The 22,076-nt window shown below is 49.2% G+C and overlaps 1 protein-coding gene across 1 annotated transcript in view; it reads left to right on the plus strand.

The window, feature by feature from the left end:
• SLC38A7 (solute carrier family 38 member 7) overlaps window positions 1-22,076 on the plus strand; it is a 127,446-nt gene that overhangs the window by 49,876 nt on the left and 55,494 nt on the right. The window lies entirely within an intron of this gene.

Consider the following 22,076-nt stretch of genomic DNA (forward strand, 5'->3'; position numbering starts at 1 on the left):
AGTCCTGTTTGGGGCACAACTACCCCTGCAGGTGGGCGCGTGGTCTGCTGCTATTCAGTGCGTGATGCACTAGTTTGCATAATTACACAGTCAGATGGCATATTGCAAAAAAAGGTGCTTATGAACTGTGTCTCTCGAGTGTTCATGCCCATGGGATGCGCTAATTCCCATTAAAGTGAGGAAGCATTGTTTTTAACCTATAAACCGAGTGGTAAACCGTGCCAAGGCTTGCTGGCACGAATTATGCCTTGGGACACTAGCCCCTGTCTTGTACCACCCTGCAGCAGCAGGGAGGTGTGCCAGGCAGGGTGCTGGCCTTTGTGTGCAAGCACCACACCGGCTGGCTAGAAATTGCGCAGCTGCGACTAGCGCCTTGGCGCCCTCTTCCAGGCGCTCCATCGTTTGAATGGGCCTGTAAGCCCATATTGCAGTATTTCGCTCAGAAGGGGGTGGCTGGGAGTGAGGTATGAAGGGGGTCTGCCCAGAAAAGCCCTCGGTTTATAAATGGATCTGTGACAATGTACATGCTGCCCGCCTCTTCTCTTTGTAACCCACAGCGTTAGCTGTGCTGCCGGAAGGAGCACAGAATAGGTTTGCAACGCGCACCGACTTGGATCGTTGCCTTCGCTGAATGTACGATGTCAAATAAACTGGGTAACGGTAACACTACGGCTGCTCGGTAACACTACAGCTGCTCGGTATAGCGCTTAGAAATGGCAGAAGCACTGTAAAGACAACCTATTGACATTAACAAAGCAGCCTAACAAAGCAGCCCGCGCCTCCCTCGCGCGCTGCTAGGCGCTACTACTGAGGCGAGCACACATACGCTGCAGTGTGGAATGCGTTAGCTTCGGTAACTACGGAATCACTTTTCGTTTCTTGTGCACTAAATTAAATGATCTTACAAGGATACCGATGCGTGCATCTGATTCGGAAAAACACTTCAGGGGTAGTAAGTGGGAGCCATTGCTATCTGCGCGGTTAGTTTTAAGCTGTGTGCTATTTGCAGGCCCCCACACATGTAATAATGTTTAAAATATAAAATCGGGCGATAAGGGGACAATATTTAATGAGAACATTACTGTATTTTTTTTGTTTACTAAACTATTTCATCTCAATGTCGAATGCACTCTATTGCCCCACAGCCTAATTAATGTCTCATTTAGAAATGCGTGAAGAGAAGGAAAGGTCACAGTTGTAATCATGATTAACCTTCCAAAATATCCCAATTCTGAGAAGAGCTGTAAGATGTCAAATAAAACACGTTGTGTCGATATTTTGTTATAAATGTTAAGGCTTTACGACCTATCGTATACATCCATATGTATATTACGCCACCCTACTTTTACCTGCACCATACACGTGTCATATATATGAGACACACTTGTGGGCATCTTGTCGTCATGCTGCTTTGCTTTGTGATTGTTGCTCGGTGGTAAAAGGTGGGCGGGAAAGGGGGAGGAGAGACGCAGAAGACGGCCGGAGCAGGAAGGCGGGTGCCGGCTCAATGCCGGACCAGATTCGGGGGCGTTCCCGGCTTTTGGCTGACGTAGCGTGACGTAGCCAAAGTGGAAACATTCTCGGGAACGCCCCCGAATCTGGTCCGGGATTGACGGACAGAGCCGTCTCCCAATGGCTAGCCTCCATTTATGAAGCTAGCCAATGGGAGGAGGGGGCGGATACCCGACCCCACATAGAGATATCAGAGATATCATTAGATTTTGCTAGCGCATGCGTACTTCGTACGCATTGCGTAGGCAAAACCTAAAAAGTGTAACATCTGAAAGAAACAGGTTAGTATTAGATTCCTTACCTAAGAATATCCCCAGGCGTCAGACTGGATCTGGAAATTTTTGCGTAGCAGTACCCTTGCGCGTCGGTCGGCGTCGTCTGCGGCTCCGTGGTCGCGCCGTGATGATGTCGTCGGAGTACTTGGACGCCACCTCCGCGTGCTGACGTCCGTTCTTCTTTTTTCCGCGCCAGCAGCGCAGATCTGGAAAAAGTGGTACCTTAGTCATTTTTTGACTAAAACTTTTACGATCCTTTTTGATCATTCTTTCGAGTCTTCGACTCCGAACGGTGCCGGTAAGGGATGCCAGGTTTTAAGCCTTGTGAGGATTGCGACCGACTGATGGCGGTCACCGACCCTCACCGTCTGTGTCTCCACTGTCTCTGGGTCGATCATGACGACAAGACCTGCTCCGACTGCCGGGCCCTGACTTCGAAAGCTAGGTGGGAGCGGTCCCGCAAGCGACTAGAGCTCCGGCAGTCGGCCCCGCGCCGTGAAAGGTCCCGGTCCGGACGGAGGTCGGGGATCGGTCGCGGGATCGGAGCCACCATCACTCCTCAGGGTCGAAGTCGTCAGGTAAGCACAAGAAGTCGAAGAGACATCATCGCTCTTCCGACTCCCCCCGACGCTCGCTCGCGCGACGCGGCCGGGCGTTCAGGTGACACCGCCCACGCAGCTTCGTCGGAGTCGGGGGCATCGCGTCCGGCCCCACACCCTTCGGTCCCTGGGCCACATGCGACGCCGGAGGAGATCGAACGTTTCCTCATGGCCATGAGGTCTCTCACTCCTCTGACGGGCTCCGCGGCGCCTTCGGGCCCAGCGGACCCGTCTGGGGGCCCTAGCGGGTCGGGGGCTTCGGCCCTGACGCCGCCGGCGCCTTCAGGCTCGGCGCCGCAGGGCGTCACTGGATCCGCCTCAGGATCCGGGTCGTCGCCGGTTGACCTAACGACCTCACCGGCGCCGGTCCCTCAGGTGTCACCTCCGGCGCCGTCTTCGGGCGGCGCCGTCCCCGATGCCTCCCTCGATCCGGCGCCGGAGCGGCGCCGCTCTCGACGCCGTTTGGAGAGTTTTACTTCAATGAGCCGGCCCATCATTTGACACCCCTGAGTACCAGGAGATGGGTGATGAGGAGAATTGGGAGGGGTCTGAGGACCCTCTGACACGGGAGGGTCAGTCCCAGGAGGACTGGACAGGTGGACTTGGGGATGCCAGTGGTCTGGACACCTCGCCAGACACTGGTTTTGTCTCACCTCCTACCGTGGCTACGGAGGAGGGGGCAACCTACAGTGTGGTGCTGACGCGGGCGGCCAAGGCCTTGGGCCTTGAACTCCCTGTCGCGGCCGTGAGGACTAACCTCCTCACTGAGGTCCTTAAACCGCAGTCAAGCTTGGCTGAGCCTCTGCTGCCGAACCGACGTTCTTTTGGGCACTTGGTCCAGGCCCACTACAGGTTCGCCTGTAGATAGGAACGTGGCCAGACGCCACCGCCCGGCCCCGGGCGACCCTTGTTTCCTGTCCACCCACCCCACCCCTGAGAGCCTGGTTATCCAGGCCTCAAATTCCCAGACCGCATTCCCGTCGGCTCCGCCTGACAGGGAATCCAAGAGGTATGAGCAATACGGCAAAAAGGTATTCTCCTCCCTGAGTCTGGGACTGCGGTCTTCCATCACTGCATGCCTCTCGGGCCGCTACACCCACTCTCTGTGGGATACGGTCGCGGACGTGCTGCCAGAATGCCCGTTGGAGGTACGGGCTAAACTCGGCCAGGCCCTTGTGGAAGGCAGAGATGCAGCACAGTACTCTATCCGGTGTGGGCTGGATACCGCCGACTCACTGGGCAGAGCTATGGGAACGACGGTGGCGATTCGTCGCCACGCCTGGTTGAGGTCTGCCAACTTCTCGGCCGATGTCCAGAATGCACTGATGGCCGTCGCCTTTTTGGCGACAAGGTAGACCATGCGCATGAGCGCTTTAAGGACTCCAGGGCTATGGCCAGGTCCTTGGGCCTCTCGGCCCGTGCCAGCAAATGGGTGCCTTTCGCTCCTTTCGTGGCCAAGGAAGGGGCGTCCACACACGTGCTACCAGCCACGCACCGCAGGGTAATATCCAATGTGGTGGCGGCCGTGGAAACCGTCGTGGTGGCGGTAGGGGACAACGGCGAGGTCAGTCCACACCTTCCCCCGCAGCATCCGCCTCAAAACCCTCCTAGTCCGTGCTTTCAGGCCCATGTGACGCCAGTGGGGGGCAGGGTTCGCCATCACCTCCTCCACTGGCGCACTGTCACATCGGACAGGTGGGTGCTGCAAATCGTCCGAAGGGGCTACTCCCTCCCCTTTGAGGCGACCCCTCCAGCCATGCCACCGCAATACCACCGCGGGGGATCATTTGCGACTTCTACAGGAGGAAGTTATGGCCCTCTTGGCCAAGGGGGCCATCGAGTGCGTTCCTGGGTCAGAAGTAGGGTGTGGTTGCTACACCCACTACTTTCTGGTACCCAAGAAGGGCAAAGGGGGCCACGCCCTATCTTGGATCTATGAAACGTCAACGGCTTCCTCCGGAAGGAGAAGTTCAAAATGCTGACATTGGCTCAGGTCTTGGCTGCCCTGGACCCAGAAGACTGGATGGTAGCGTTGGACTTGCAGCACGTTTATTTTCACGTCCCCATCCTGCCGGCCCACCGGCGCTACCTGCGGTTCACGGTTGGCCACGAGCACTTTCAGTTTACCGTGCTCCCCTTCGGCCTTACCAGCGCCCCACAGGTGTTCACGAAAGTGATGGCGAAGTCACACCTGTGCCCCTCTCAGAAGCTCCTCTTCATCGGAGCGGTTCTCGACTCGGCGCAGTTTCGGGTTTATCCTCCCGAGCAGCGGGTCCAGGATATTCAGGCTCTGATTCCACTCTTTCAGCCTTTATCCCGGGTCTCGGTCAGGTTGACGCTGTGGCTTCTGGGGCTGATGGCCTCCTGCATTCTTCTGGTGCATCACGCCCGGTGGCGGATGCGGTCTCTGCAGTGGGACCTGAAGTTTCAGTGGGCCCAGCATCAGGGCAACCTGTCTGACCATGTCCTGATCTCGGAGGGCACTGCGAGACAGCTGAAGTGGTGGCTCACGTACCGCGATTGGGTCAGCGGCAGATCCCTCTCCCTTGCCCAACCGGAGCACGTAGTTGTGACGGACGCGTCCCTCCAGGGCTGGGGAGGCCACATGGAAGAGGCGGAGATCAGAGGCCTCTGGTCTCCGGCGGAGTCCCGGCTCCATATCAACCTTTTGGAGCTACGGGCGATTCGTCTAGCACTGAAGGCATTCCTCCCCTCTGTCCGGGGGAGTGTAGTGCAAGTGTTCACGGACAACACCACCGCCATGTGGTACTGCAACAAACAGGGCGGGGTGGGGTCTTGGACCCTTTGCCAGGAGGCTCTGCGCCTCTGGCAGTGGCTGGAACATCAGGGCGTGACCCTGGTGGTTCAACACCTGGCAGGTTCTCTGAACGCCAGGGCGGACGAACTCAGCCGTCGGTGCATGACGAATCACGAATGGCGTCTGAACTCGGACGTGGCGCAAGGCCTCTTTCAGCAGTGGGGAGAGCCTTGGTTAGATCTATTCGCCACCGAAGAGTACGCGCAATGTCATCAGTTCTGCGTGTTGGAATTTCCAAGGCGGCACTCGTCGCGAGTGGAGTTGCGGTCTGTTGTACGCCTTTCCGCTTATACCACTTCTGCCCAGAGTGCTGAAGAAGATCAAACGCGACCGGGCTCAAGTCATCCTTGTGGCTCCGGACTGGGCACAAAGGTACTGGTATCCCGAGCTACTCAGTATGTCAGTCGATCCCCCGGTTCGTCTGCCTCTTCAGGAGGACCTTCTGTCGCAGCAGTAGGGGACGGTCCTCCACCCGAACCTGTCCAGTCTCCACCTCCATGCTTGGAGATTGAGCGGCGACAGTTGAGGCCATTTTACTTGCCTCCTGAAGTCTGTAATGTCATTCTGGCAGCCAGGTGTCCCTCCACAAAATCGGTATATGCCTGCATGTGGAATACATTTGTGGCATGGTGCACAGCAAAGGCTGTAGATCCACTTTCTGCCCTCTTTCTGAGGTTCTTCTCTTCCTTCTTTCTCTTGCCCAGCAGGGCTCTGCTCTGGGCACTATCAAGGGCTACCTTTCTGCCCTTTCAGTCTTTCTAAGGCTGCCTGATCAACCTTCTTTGTTCAAGTCCCCTATTGTAACCCGGTTTCTGAAAGGCATCACACACATGTTCCCTCCTGTTCCGTTTGTGATGCCTAAGTGGGACTTGAACCTGGTTCTTACCTTTCTGATGTGTGCTCCCTTTGAGCCACTTCACAACTGTCCTCTCCGCCTTCTTACTCTGAAGACTGCTTTCCTGGTTGCCATCACCTCTGCCAGGAGAGTGAGTGAGCTCCAGGCTCTTTCATCAAAACCCCCTTTCCTGTCTGTTCAACCGGACAAGGTTGTGTTGCGGACTAAGCCATCTTTCCTGCCCAAGGTTGTCACGGCCTTCCATATCGGTCAGTCTATAACCTTACCCACCTTCTTTCCGCCACCGCATCCCTCTAAAGAGGAAGAGCGGCTCCACCGTCTGGACCCAAAACGTGCGCTTTCATTCTATCTGGAATGCACACGCCAGTTCCGGGTGGATGACCAACTCTTTGTTGGTTACGTGGGCTCTAAGAAGGGACGGGCGGTGCACAGGAGGACCATCTCTCGGTGGGTTGTCTTGTGTATCAAGGCATGTTACTCCTTGGCGAGGAAGGAACCTCCTGTTGGGCTGAGAGCCCATTCCACTCTGGCCACGGCGGCTAGCACTGCCCTGGGCCGGGGAGTCCCCCTGCAGGACATCTGTCAGGCAGCTACCTGGGCATCGCTGCACACGTTTGCACGGCACTACTGCCTGGACAGCCAAGTCCGGAGGGATGGCTTCTTTGGCCGTTCTGTCCTCCAGGACTTTCTGGTGTGATTATTGGTTCGCAGACCCACCACCGGGATTGCTATTGCTGGGGTATCTATTCTAAGGTAAGGAATCTAATACTAACATGTTTCTTTCAGATGAACAAGTTACTTACCTTCGGTAACAATATATCTGTGAGAAACAGTAGTTGGTATTAGATTCCTTACCGCCTCACCCATCCTCCCCGTTCTGCGAACTGATATCTAGGGTTAAGATCATCCCCTTTTCAGGGCCCAAGTTTCAATGGCACCAGTGTTGGTTTTTAACGTGGCTCTGCGTTTCTGGCGTGGAAAAGCTGTGTCTAAGAACTGACGTCAGCACGCGGAGGCGGCGTCTAAGTACTCCGACGTCATCACGGCACCCACGACGCCGATGACGGACGCGGAGCCGCAGACGACGCCTACCGACTCGCAAGGGTACTGCTACGCAAAAATATCTGGATCCAGTTTGACGCCTGGGGATATTCTAAGGTAAGGAATCTAATACTAACTACTGTTTCTTACAGATATATCGTTACCGAAGGTAAGTAACTTGTTCAACTGGCTGCGAAGCAGCAAAGAAAGAGGGGGGGCAGCCAAAATGGAAGGACTTTGTGCTGTTTATGGACACTGTAAAAGGACTTATTGTGGAACCTCCCGTGGGATTATAGGAGTTGCATTTTTTTGTTCATGTTTATTCATGGATTGGTTCAGGTTTCTTGTGATAATTCGGAAAAAGGATATTGATGCTGTTCTGGCTGCTATGAAATTTATATATTAATAAAGGCAGAGAAAGAAAAGCATAATCTGAGCCTCCGGTCTTGACCTAGAATTACAGAAACAGTGTGCTTCTTTTGTGCTTTCTGAAGTACTGATATATTTTTGATATATTTGTACAATTCTTTTACGGGTGTGTTAGATAAAATTGATATCCTACAACCTTTTCTTTCAAACTTCCTAGCACGAGTATCAGACAGTTCACTATACACAATCCTCTAGCTCTTGTCACAGAAAGGAAAGTCCATGTCCAATCCCTCTGTTAAAATAATAAGCAGCAATTTTATAGAAGACATAGCCTGACTTTTGAACTCCCGTCTTTTACACACATCAAAAGTGACAAGATAAACATAAAATTTGAAGGCTTCTTTATTGGTCATTCGCTATCAGAACTCCAGCAAGGCTATTTTGGGGGTGCTGCACCCCTTCTTCTAGCCCCTAAGATGTGAAGTGAAAACTTAGTAAATGATTGTAATCTAAAATGAAATGTATTCACTCAGTGTTCGGTATAGATTTCCAAGTGCAGGTAGCACTGGAATTAAATTTATCAACGTCTCTGATCTAGAACTTTCTGTCAGACCTGACTGACAAAACTATCAAAAAGTTTCTTTTATCCACATACCCATGTCACATTGCTGTCTAGATTAACTAATTACTCATACCCCTTCTTTTTAGCAATGAGCTCCATGCTGTGTACAATGCAATCTTATTCAAACGTGCTGCCAAAATGGATGGCAAGCACAAACGGGCATTGGCAAAGATATTAAGCTTGGCCTATGCAAGAGCTATTGGACTTTCCAATGTGTTTTAGCCATGTTGTACACCAGCCTTGGCTGCTGTTCAGCATGGCTAAAGGCTAGTGGCTTAAAATAAAGTGGAGTGCAGTTTTGTGGAGGGGCGCAGAGTGGAGTGTCGTAGGAAGGAGTGTGGGTAGAGTGGAGTAGATTGGAATGGAGTAGAGTGGAATGTCACAAAGTAGAAAGCAGTGGGGTAAAGTGGAGTAGACTGAGTACACTGGAATGGAGTCAAGTGCAGTAGCATAGAGTCGAGTGGAGTATATTGCCATAGAGTGGGGTGGCTTGGCTTAGAGTGGAATGAAGGGGCGCATAGTTTTGTGTAGTGCCACTTAGTGTAGGGGCATAGAATGGAGTGGAATGGAGGGGTGTAGTGAGACATTGAAAGTAGTGACAGAGTGTAGAAGAGTGGACAGGCGTTATGTGGAGGGGTGTAGAGTGGAGTATATTGATTTGTTTTGATCATATCGCATATTAAAATATTTGTTTCCACCACACTTCAGAATTACCAAAACGTGATTCATTTGTGCTTTCTTAATTCTGATATATTCTGAAATATTTGTAGAGTTATTTTTACTGGCATTTAAATTTTGTAGTGTGCAAGAAAAAAAATCCTACAGCCTTTTCATCTCACACCCTCCAGTATGCAACAGGACTGTCACTTAAGTCCTCTCACTTTGCAGTCTGAGAAAGAAACGTAAACACCAACCTCCCTCAGAAGACAAAGCCTAACATTTAACCTCTGTCTTTAAATACAAGGCACATGTGGCTAGATAAAAATGAAATTTAAATGCCTAGTTATTGCTCATTCATTTCTGAAATCCAGCGTCCGTTATTGTGGGGGTGCCTCAGCACCCACCTCTCCAGTCCCCATACTTCCAGCACCTATGGCATGAAATAAGGAAGAAGATTGCGTAAGGTATGCTTTTAGTAAAGAGCACTGTAGGAGAGTAGGGTCTGCAATCCTATGATCACCCAGATTTTTGCTTTTTGCTTCACTGGTTTACGACTTTCCCTGGCTGTGGGCCTGCTAATCAGACCCACAGCCTAGCTGTTCCCTCTACTCCAAATTGTACCCAGGTACTGAATTGGCACTGGGCCCTCTCAAGTCCCTGTACTCAGGGCTGAGGTGCACCCAGAAGTCTCCCAGGGGCTGCAGCATGTATTATGCCACCCCTGGGCTGGCTGACTAAATCAGACACAACTGGCTGCTTGACAGCTGGGGCAGAGTGGTGTACTCACCCTCTGCTGGAGATATAGTATTCCTATATCTAAACCTATATGGACACACAGATCTCCTATCAGTCACTCCTATGGCAGGCCTTAACAATCCTGAAGGCAGAGTGCTTGGAATCGTGTGAGATGGTGCTCTGGCATGAGCTGAGCCTGTCTGCGGCTTTCGGGATCCATCCCTTAGCCGTTTCCATGATATCGCATACCATATACTCTTAAGTGCATTATAATCCTCGCGGTTATGTGCCAACTCTGGTATCGCTTTATCAAAACATGTCGAGTAAGGTGTCATACGAATTGGAATACTAACCCCTCGCCAATTCTGGCGACGGGGTTAGCATTCCACCCTTCTGTAACCCCGGTTAAAGTCAGACAGAGCCTTAGCTCCACAAAATGGATGCTGCCACCGAGACACAAGTCTGCCCTCCTGCTGCTGGGAGTCCTCCCAGCCCAGGAGGCAAGGACAAAGGGTTTCCTGCCAGGGGCGGTGCCAGCACCGTCCCAGACAGGATTTTGTGTATCCTAGGTAGGCAGGGCTTTAGAGGAAGGTGACTGCAAGTGGCACCCCGGTGCTCACTGTGCATAGGTCGGCTGGAACCAGTTCCAGGGGCACTCCAGCCCCTGGCCTGGGGAAAGCCCGCCAAAGGAGAGGGGTGTAACCACCCCCCTCCTAGTCCCACCCATAGGGCAGGACTTAGTCGCGTGCCAGCCCCTTTTTGCAGGATAAAGGTAGGACCTGGCCCCCTTCCAAATCAGATCATCTTTGAATCCTGAAACTACTTTCCACGAAAGGAACTCAAGACTTCTTCCCAAGATTCTCCCTTGTGACTAAGGAGTAGTCACCCTGCAGCAGCAGGCACCAACCAAGCATCGCGGTTTGTTGCCAGTCTCTCCTTCGGATCAAGACTGCTCCAGCACGACGAGAACCGGCTTCCCTGGCACCTCTGACCTCAACCTACATCATCAGCCCAGCTGTGATCCGTGGGTGCGACGAGACCTCGAGGGACCGGCCATCTTCAGAACTGCACGACGCTTGTCCAGCACGACCACCGAGTGGCCCTCGACCGAGTGCTTTGGGGTAAGAGAAGCCCCGACCCTGAGCAGCTCCAGCACCGAAGTTCAGCCCCCCTGCATCCACGAGATCTGCGTGGGGCCCTTCTGCTCTTTGCTGCCAACCGCGTTGTCCCGGTCGCTTGCCCGTTGGCTAGTGGCCCCCTCACGACGCTCCACGACGATAACTACTGCTGGTCTGGTTGCTCCAGACTAGCCCTTGCTCCCCTCCAAAAGAGGAGCACCCTGGACCCTCCTGGTCCACTCAAGATGCCATTTTAGGTCCACCGCGTGGGCCTTGCATTTGCCAAGACTTGTTGCCCAATCCTGGGTCCAGCGACGTCGACAGCAAGTACCTTCGTGGGACAGCTCGCACCTCCATCCTGGTCGCCGACAACGCCTCCTGGTCCGAGAGACTGCAGAGCCCAGCAGCGCCCACTCACCTGGCTGAGGTGACTTCGTCCGGTGCCATCCTGGTGCCCACTCAAATCACTGGCTAGTGATTCAGAACTTGGTCCCCTCTGCTTACAGGTTTCTTCTTCCCTGATCCAGGCTTGGATCACCACGAACTCCTTCACTGGCCGCCTGCCAGCAACTTCTTTCTTCAGGCTCCTGGATCTTCAACAAGGGTTTCCGACGCAACTTCAACCCTATGCAGCCGCAGCCCCTGGGCTAGGTAACCTGAGTACTCCGGTGCTCCAGCATAGTCCAACACCCTAAGTGTTCGGATCCACTCTTGTTTTCGACCCACCTAGTCGGGTTCGCCCGAGAACAGTAACTTTGCAACTGCTAGCCTCCATAGACTTTTTCCCGCCTTACGCGTGAGAGTTCCCACTCTGCACACGACGTCCACAGGCCTCCTGCATCTAATCCCAGTGTTTAGAATTGTAGGCCTAGCGATTCCTGAGTCTAGAAAGTATTACTTACCTGCTAGCAAGTTCCCATTCCACTTACTGTGTATATGGTTTTTCGTGCCCCTAGGGCATTTGTGTAAATTGTGCAACTTAAAGTATTTTCGTAAGAGTTTTGTTGTGTGCTTAGCTCCCTGACTCATAAAGAGTTCAGGGTAGACTTGTTATAAATAAATATCTGTTTATTTTCATAACAACTTGTGTGGTGTCCTTTCACTTGGTGTTCAAGGGGTAATGTGATGGTAAAACAGCTGGCTTAACACGCCCTCTAGAGTCTTAGCCTTAGACTGCTCGTATCCATGCTACTAGGATAGCTGGTCTATCAGGTTGACTTACAACCAATCATCAATAAGGGTTGTTTGGACTGATACATAGTGTTCACTAGAATAGTGAGCACTGCATATCAGGCCAACTTCTCACAAGCACCAACCAAAATAAACACGCTCGTAGACGGAACATTGCTCCTCTAATGCATGCAAAATTGATGAATTGGTGGTAGCAGAGATAAGTAGAATTAGTTAATCAAAGAGATAGGAGGCAGAAAATCTTTACCAGGAAATACATTTGCTTCCTGAACTAGCAAACAAGGGAGACCGCTGAAAGCACATGTACTCATGTAGAGTGCCTCGTAAAAACAGACAAAAAGTTTTTCCAGAAAGCGAGCACTCGTGGAATAATACAAAGAGCCAGTCAGAGTGGTGGTAAACAGACAATGCTCCACGGGAGAGACAAAAACATACTGGGCAGCTTAAAGCACAAACAAAAAGCCAATGGTAGACAATGGGCGGAATGCATTCCTAGGGAAGCTTTCAGCATGTCCCCAATAGGACTTTTCAACCAGACAACTGTGCTCTCTGATACACTTGGTCCTAAAAAAGAGGGCTGTTTCACAGTTGAGCACCTTCAATCATCTCTACTAGAGTATCATAATAAAACCATGAAAACATATGCTGAAAAAAATGTAGCAGAGTTAATGCAAGTCGTACAAAATTTTAAACTAGCTGGGCACATGTTTGTTCCTTCTAGATACATTTTGATTCTTTTTATTGAACTGCATGTTAATGTACTTTTATTTACTGTTATTTTATGTCTATTTGTATGTAACTACATTTGATATTTGGAATATTAGTTTTATATTTGTTCTTTTGGAATGTGTTTCTTATTGTTATGATTAAAAAAAAAAAAACACCAATCCCTTAAGTTTGCTATATATAATGGCGGTAATGCGTTTCTCTAACTCTCAAACGAAATGTAAACATCCCATGACTAATCATCCCTATTCACGAGTCTCCCACAGTGTGGTACTGGCACATTTCTAATGTAATGATCGCACTGGGAAGGCGTTTCATCTAGTCACACGGTGACCTCAGTAGAAAGGTGAACAAACAAAATGTCACAATGTATTCTGGAACACTAGTCATAATGCGGCTCAGTAAATATAGTGACTACTCGGTTTCACATTTATACAGGCCAAACTGGTTTTACAAAATGCATTAGTAGCAGGCCTCATGCCAAAGCCACTTAAGTTGCAGAAGGACAACTGATGAATTATTATTATTTATTATTTATCGATTTGTTGAGCGCGGTTGCTGCCCAGGGGCGTCCAAGCGCTGAGTTTAGACAGAGAGGTGACGGAGCAGGGAGATAAGGACTAGAGGGGTTTGGCGAATAGTACTGTTTTCAACTTTTTACGGAATGAAAGCAGATCGGGTGTGGACCGAAGAGCGAGGGGGAGGGCATTCCAAAGCTTGGCGGCGTTCAGCGAGAACAGCCTACCCCCGGACCTGGCTCTCTTCACTCTGGGAACAACTGCCAGAAAAGCATCCGTAGACCGGAGGTTCCTATTAGGGTGGTAGGGGGTGACAAGGCTGTTGTTAATTGCTGATCCGGTCTTCCAAAAGGCCCGATGCGTAATGCACAGTGCCTTGAATGCCACTCTTTGCCTCACTGGCAACCAGTGTAGGCTTTTCAGTCCATGTCTGGCTGACTGGGTTCGTGGAATCTGTAGTATGGTACGTGCAGCGCAATTTTGTACCACCTGCAGCTTCCGAAGGGTCATCTCAGGTGCCCCTAGGTAGAGAGCATTGTTTGAGTCCAAACGGGACTGGATGAGGCCTTGTACCGCCACCTTCTTGGCGTCTAGGGGCAAAAGTAGAAGGACCTTCCTCAGTGTCCTAAGTAGGCCAAAACAAATGGCGGACAGCTTGGTGGCCTGAGTGGAGAAAGAGAGCTTGTTGTCTAGCCATACTCCCAGGCTCTTAACACTGTCCTTGGGAATAGGGGGTACACCTAGACCACCGGGCCACAAGGAAGTAAAGGGTACTGGTGAAGCTGGGCCTAGGAGCATGAGCTCTGTTTTTCCTCCGTTCAGTTTGAGGGAGGAGTTGGTCATCCACTCCCTCACGTTCTCCAGACACTTCAACAGGCCGGCCGAGGATTGCCTGTTGTTTTCTTGGGCCAATGAAACCACTAGCTGGGTATCGTCGGCGTACGACACGATTTTGATGCCGTACGGTTCGACTACCCCAGCCAGCGGTTTCATGTATACATTGAATAATACAGGGCTCAAAGACGAGCCCTGTGGTACTCCACAGCTGAGAGGCCTGCTGGTAGATGTTGTGTCGCCGTCAAAGATCTGAAAAGATCTATCAGCTAGGAAGGAGCTGAACCACCTTAATGCATCTCCCGAGATTCCGATGTTCTGGAGACGGTTCAGCAGGGTGGCATGGCTGACCGTGTCGAAGGCAGCACTTAGATCAAGGAGGATCACTGCCACTGATCCTCCCTGATCCAGTATCCTTCGAGATTCTTCGGTGACTGCTAATAAGGCGGTTTCAGTCCCATGTTTTGGTCTGAAGCCAGTTTGGGAGGTATGTAGTAGGGAGTGATTCTCCAGAAACTGGACCAACAGGGCATTTATGTATTTCTCCAGCACCTTGCCAGCCCACGGAAGGAGTGAGATGGGGCGGTAGTTGGAGTGGTCATCAGGGTCTAGGTTAGGTTTTTTTAGGAGCGCCCGTACCATGGCTTGCTTCCAAGCAATGGGGACTGTACATGTAGATAAGGACAGGTTTAGCAGTTCCAAGATTACCGGGAGGGTGGCTTCGCCTGCCTGCATCAAGATTTCTGGAGGAGCTGGGTCGCGTGGGGAGCCCGACTTGACTTGGCGTGCCACTTTGTCCAAAGTGTCACGGTCTAAAAGGGGGAGATGATCAAGGGTAGGCTCAAGAGTGGGCTGGCCTGGGAGGGGGAAGTTTTCCAGGTGGAATAAGTCGGACGCCTCATGATTTGAGGCCGTGGCTGGAAAGGTGGAGTATATATTCAACACCTTATTGTGGAAGAATTCCGCCAGTTCATTGCATTGCTCTTGAGTCTTGACCAGATGGGGGACAGTGACGACACTGGTGCATTGTTTTATAATATTAAAAATTTCCTTGGGCTTTGATTTGGCTTCAAAGATTTTGTCGGAATAGTAGATTGCCTGGGCTGCCCTGACCCCTTCTTTGTAAGCTCTGATCGCCTCTCTGTAGGATGCCTTTTTTTCTGGGAGAAAGTCTAAACGCCAGGCTCTTTCTCGTTGCCTGCAGAGACGTTTTAGCTCTCTTAGCGAGTCGGAGAACCAGGGAGCTGATTTCTGCACTCGCTTTGAGGACGATCTACGAAGAGGGAGGAGTGAGTCCAAGGATTTCGTGATCCAGCTTACATAGTTTCCGTATGCCACGTTGGGGTCTAGGCAGGGTGGCGGACGGGTGGAATCTAGATCGCGTCTCCAGGGTTCCACGGGGAGTTTTGACCAGTTAGCTCCTCGGTGGACTCCACAGATTCTTGTTTGTACCAGTTGGAACCAACCAGAATCCTCCCGTTACCCCAGCCTTAAAGTAGGAACCTCTTAATTCAGTAGAATGGATTAATGCCTCATCTTTGCTCTCAGTAGCAAACTTTGCTCAGTTGGTTCCTGAGGAGTAAGCATACATCCTTTGCGTATTCTTGTTGGGAAACATTGATTTTTCTCTTTTTAAGTGTCTGGATACATTGTAACATTTGCTAGTGTTAGAGTAATTCAGATTTTGCCGTTGTGCCTTTACAGTGAAATAAATCCGCTTTCATCATCCATGCTTTTCCCGTGAAGCCAAATTATGAATCCTTTTGAAGTCTTTGGCATCCTATTCTGCGGCACATGAATGTATAGAAAGTTCCAAAAAGATAACTTCTCTTTAGTTCTTGAGTAAAGTCACATTTTGTTACTCTGTCAAGAATTTTAGATTATATTAAGAACACGGAGGCGAAGATTATGCTATCTCCATTTTTACTATTCCAAATAGCAGCCAGTCAAAAAACAGTGAATACACACATATAAACAAATTTTACAAGAGTCTTTGAACCGCACCACCTCAACAGTCCACCAATAGTGGATAACGATAATCTACAAAATAATGAGGCGCCATCTTGACTGCCTCTTTCTTTCCGTAAATAGCAGTCCAACTTATTGCTGAAACAAAGTCGATAACAGGAACGAACCTCAGGACCCAGAACCCCTTCAATGAAGATTCACTGAAATCCAGAGAAACACAGATACCCAAAGGGAACTGTAGCTCCACAACACTTCAGCCTTGTTTCTGATCGGAGCTTAATTTAAAAGAAAGATATGAACCCAGATGCCCAAGCCTAAAATAATCTCAAGGACAGGCAAAAAATCATGATATACAACATAGACGTTAACTCAGTGACATTACACAGCTTACATGTCCCAACTGGTGGGAAAATCCTCACCTCTGTGTCCTTAATAGAATCTTATATTCTTAATGCATATGATAGAAAATGTTGTATTCTATAGCAGGACTGGAGACTCCAATTATGCAGGTTCAAATGTGACAAACCACAACAGAAGGAGCATGCACAAAAGGCTTTTAATAAAAGGTCTTAAATACAGAGTCAGATGACCAGTCAGTGGCACATAGAATATCTTCTGACATGGATCCTAATACAAACACATTGGAGGGCATAGCCCCAAGAGCATAAGGGCCCCCATAAATAGACACATCGATACCAGCCTTTGTTATGATCCAACGCATCAAGGTTGCTGCAGATACTGGTCTATGGGGCTTTTTAATTACCAACAACAGAGGACAAATGGGATCAGCCTTTTGGATCAAAGCGCGTTCTTCATAAACTTTCAAACATTTCACTATACATAGCTATGCATTGTGTAGAAAAGCCGGGTAATCATTGGCACGGGACATAGTCTTCATCCTCTTAGAAATAAGAAAAGAAACCCCATCAGGAGAAAATGACCGACCTGCTAAGTCAAGGGCCTCAACAGAAACACCCTTTGACGCGAAACCAAACACAAAAGCATGGTTAATTTAGTAGAAAGGTGATCCAAGGACGAACCAGAATTATCTGGCCAGTAATCAAGCAGGGAGAGAACATTATTCATATCCCACAGTTGAGAATATCTCGGCTTTGCCACCCTGATAACTTTCAACAATTTACACATCAGAGGATAAATACCTACCGATTTGTCATCAGTGAGCTCATGGCCAGCAGATAATGCTGACCTGAAATTACTTACTGACCTGTAACCTAATCCAGACTCTGCACACTCCGAGAGAAAATTGAGAACATCCTTCAGCTCAGAACCCGCGGGAACCACCTCCCGTTGAAGGTACCAACGCACCCATCTCTTCCATGCAGAAGAATATCGCTTGTGGGTGGAAGGAGCCCAAGCCAGTTGTATATAAGCGGCAGCTGCTGCTAAAATGCCCTCGACATGTCCATGTCTCCCAATATTTTCCAAGCCATAAGAGCTAACTGACCTTGAGGAGAAGAGGATGGGCAGAGTTCACCAAATATAAGAGATGATGTGGGAATACAGAAAAAAGACTAGGACAGGACCCCGAAATCTCCAGAATGGCTGGGAACCTTGGTTACTCCTTCCAGGACTAAGGATGCCAACTGTTTGGGCCTGAGCTGCAACTCTCGGAATCATGGCAAAGGGCAAGAATGCATAGTTCACCTGGCTTGTCTAATTCTGAAGTAAAGCATCCATGGCCAGGGCCATCGGATGCAGTCTTTAAAAGTATAAGTACTTCAGTTGAGCATTCAGACGGGATGCGAAAAGGTTCACCTGACACAGACCCAGGAAGCGTAAAACCTTCGGGAAAATTCAGGGTCGGAGCTTCCATTCACTGTAGTCCACTCGAAACCTGGAGTTCGGATCCGCTACTAGATTCTTTTTTCCAGGAAGATATTCCGCAAGCACCGCAACCTTCTGAGAGCGGCAGAAGTGCCAAAATTCCGTGGCAATGTTCGCTAGAAGGTGAGACTTGATAACCCCTAATCGATCAATGTAGCAAACTGCTGACATATTGTCTATCTGAAGAAGAATGCAGCAGTTGCTCTTCATAGGTGAGAGGAACTTTATGGTGAATGAGTCCGCCAAAAGCTCTAAGCAATTTATATGAAGTCCTAGCTCTTCTGATGACCATCGACCGTCGGTAGAAAAATCCCTGCACCTTGTTCCCCAGCCCCAACGGCAGGCATCGGATTTGATGACGATATCTGGAACAGCTCCGAAAATGGCTCTGCCATTCTAAGTGTTCATGTGAAGAAGCCACCACTAGAGTTCTTCCTGAGCATCTGGTGATAGAAGAACCAGACAATCGTAGCTGAAACCCTTTTAGAGGTAGTCGATTTTGAAGCATTGAAGGGCTCTGTAGTGTAGCGGACTGGAGAACATGGCTTGAATAGAAGAAGCTAACAGTCCCACACTCCAAGCCAGGGATCTCAAAGATAACATCTGTTTGGACAGAGTTGACTTCAACTCCCGTTTGATGGCTTTCACCTTTGGCGGCAGAAGTAGTAGTTGGGTCTTGACTGAGTCCACCTGAAACCCCACAAATTGTATCTGGTGCAAAGGAATTATCACTGATTTTTTGGAATCGATTATCGATTATGAACCCCAAGTTCTGAAGCAGGGACACTGCCCAAGACAGGTGTATCAGAAGGGGGGTGGGGGGTGTAATCAGGCATCTGATAAAGTTCTATAGGGTAACCCTGAACCATGTCCAACACCTAACAATCTTTTGAAATATTGGCCCAGTTGTGAGCAAAGTGATGCAATCTGCCCCGAGAGAAAGAGTTGAAAAAAGAGAGGGAGTCGTTACCCGCAGATTAATTGTTGGAGGCATGATTACCCCTGTTGACGCCTCTGCGTGGGTCTTGTCCATAGCCTCTATATTGATAGATAAATCCTCGTTGAGGACCATGAGGGTTGAATCGGGCAGATGACCATCCTCTGCTGCGGACGGCCTAGCAAAGAAGGGGTTTGAATACCTTCTTCAGTGAAGACTGGGCCTTGTCTAGTGAAGCGAAAGTGTTCACAAACTTGCCAATGTTCTTGATAAAACGTGCCCAAACATTTGGCCCTCAGCCAAGGGGCCTGGTTCGGCTGTAGCCGATTTGACTAACTGGGAATTAATCCTCAACAGCACCTATTTGCGGCTTCAAAAAGCCAGGGTACAATTGATGTTGCCCAGCAGACAGATCGCATGCTGGGTCCACCCTGCAAGAACCTCTGGATGAGTGGGGCGCACCCGTGGAGGGCCAGCTCTAGAATTTTTCGCCAAGGGTAATGCAATATCAAGCAATTTATTCTGACAAGCTCTGAGGGCTCTATCAATACCCTTCTTGGTATCTTTGTTGAATTTCTTAAGGAGGGTAAGCATAGGGGAGTCAATGTCTGGAGTTGTTGCTGTTTTATGGGGTCTCTGCTCGGAGTCTGTGCTGAACAATCTTTTCAGAGCTGTTGCGGAGGTAGTACTGTATATATTCCACAACAGTGGGTGCCGGAATCCAATTAGAGGACCTTGGGATGAATGATGTCTGAGAGTTCAAAAGTGAAGGGGTGAGGGGAGAGGGATTTAGGCTGGGAGAGGGAAGAAAATGTATATTTCTTAGGACATTTAGTGGCTTGGGACCAGTGAGAGGAGAAAGAAGAAGTGTTGTATCAGGGGATGTTAGAGGAGCGGGTGAGCTTGAGCGCTTCTTGGCGTTACAGGTGTGCTCACCTAAAACCCCTTGGGACAGCTTATTATAGGCATTTGAATGTGGCCAAGTGGAATTTGTCTCGGGGATAGGAGGGGATTGGGAGTAGCCCACTGGCCGGATAGGAGAGGGGTCAGAGGGGCGTCCAGAAAGCTCACCACGGTGTTTTGAAATGGGTTGAAGGGCACAGGTAAGGGCTTTATCAAGGGACTGTTGGACCGAATGGTCAGTCACCTCCACAAGGCCTTCATCTTATGAGTAGTTTTCGTCTTCATTAGGTCCATAAGCCTCCAGGCCTTGTTCAGAGGTCTCATAATCCAACATGGCTGTAATGAGGGGAAAGCCTCGCAATCTAAAGCCCCAGAGGGAAGCAAGGGTCCAGAGCATTAAAAAAAGGCAAATATTACAGCCCTGGAAAACTCTGCTATGCAGGGTGTCAATGGGAGCAATCAGCTGGTAGCAGGTTACAAAGCAATATGCAAAAAGAAGTCCCAAAAACCATAACCAAGACAAAGGCCTAACTCAACATGTTCCTTTTCAATCTGTATTGATATCAGCATAGGGGCCAGGGTTCTATCTTAATACATTTTGCTTTTGCACACGAACATATTTTCTCAAAGCCACTGTCTGGATTTAAAAGCTCTTCATCAACCACTGTATTAATAAAATCCTTTACGGCTTTAAAAAAAAAAAATCAGTTGCATACATTCATCAGTGGCTCTACCCAGAATGTATGTGAATGAGAAAGAGTGCATTCTTATGCCCAAAATGTGGATACCTGCAGCGGTGTACAGTTCTGGTTGTGCAATTTTGTATTATTACTAGCAAAATGGTCAAGTGTGCGTTTCTGAATGCATTGCCTTCAATTGTGCTGTGCCTGTAAACGTTTGCTGCGGCTTGCACTGCCACACTCTCACCAGTTGCAGCTATTAAGCAACATAACAGTGTGAGTTTAAGGAACGCAGCAGTCTGCTCATCTTAGCCAGTGTAAGGCAAGAATGATGGAGGGCCTCTTAGGATGACTGCAAAGCTCCTAACTTGGATTCAGGCCAGATGTGCCTGACTTCAGACCTTAAGGAGGCCCTGAAAGACATCAGGAGCTGCGATAACATCCATAACGCTGTCTAGGTTGCCTGATCATCATCTCTACAGCTGGTGGCCGATTCTGTTTGAGTGAAGATTTCCAGAAGTGCCGTGTAGGGAGGTGCCTTGTCAACTTCATTGAGGCATTTATTCCTCCCTGCTTGGGTTGGTCCTGGTTAAAGCAGAGGGGTTGATAATAGTTTTTTAGACTTCTTTTATTTATTTTTTACCATGTAACTGACCCCTGTACAGTGCCATGGTGTATAGTGGCAACTTCATGGATTCCTCTGTACTTACTATGCAGTGCTACAGGACTGCGTCTCCGGGCTTGAGAGTGATCTGGTTCCTGGCCAGCATGGGTCAAGTTCAATTGCTAGATCGCACACTTGACCTTCAGCTTCCTTGGGGTTTAGGGAGGTGGGCACCATAGCCACCAAACAAAGGTACTGAAAGTCTCAATAGCTTCCTCACACCAGTCTCTTGTACAACTTCGAATTACATTGACAACAATTTGATGATAGCTAAAGAGTGTCTTACTGAGCTTAGGGACTAGATGCTCCCTTGAGTTTTACTAAGGGAGCACAGTGCTAGCTCTTGTGGAACTTGGCTTAAGCTCTCTGAAATCTCAGTTATTGGGTGTTTGCAGGGGGATAAAGCTCTCATCAAGCCTCTTGGAAAGGACTATAGCTTGAACAAGATCTTAGGAATGCTATATATCCGTTTGCTTAATTATCATTTTAAAATCTCATTGGTAGCGTTCTTTGAATCAGTTGTCCTTGTATTGCCCCAGATTCATGCAATTATGTCCATGGTACTATATTTTATGATCTAACAATGTCTGCTGCTGAGATTCCCATGCCCATACAATTGTTTGACCCTGTCCTCACTTCTGAGATAAAACTAAGTGGTAGAGCTTTCATTCTGCACAAAGATTATACAAGACCATGCCCACGCCTGGGTTAAAGGTTCAGAATAGAGCACTTCATCTATGAACACGAAAAATTAGGGAATATGGTACTGCACATGGTTTCACCTTCCTTCTGGGGTAACAATATATGATCAGTAGTCCTCTAAGTATTGTGTAATTCAACCTTGAGCAGAGACCACTCTAATAGTACATGTCTCACTGTGTGCACCTCTCAGCCCTCACTTTTAGATACATACACTCAACTATGCTTGCATTTTGGGCATTCATCCAGACTAGTGGAATTATTTTTGTTGATTTCTAGACAATGGGCTCCTGTACCTATGTGTACTTCCCTCTAGGACTAATCTACAGGTTTGTATTGACCAGTTTGCTTGATATCAGATACTCGCTCCGGTATTGAACACCTATCTGTCCCTCTCTAGTACTTCTTTTTACCCACTACTTGTGTGTCTGTATGTAACTTATATTCCTCAGGCACTTCCCCATCACCCTGGTATCGCCCCAGGGCACAGACTTAGTGGTATTAAA

The sequence above is a fragment of the Lissotriton helveticus genome, chromosome 12, assembly GCF_964261635.1.
Source record: "Lissotriton helveticus chromosome 12, aLisHel1.1, whole genome shotgun sequence".
NCBI lineage: Eukaryota > Metazoa > Chordata > Amphibia > Caudata > Salamandridae > Lissotriton > Lissotriton helveticus.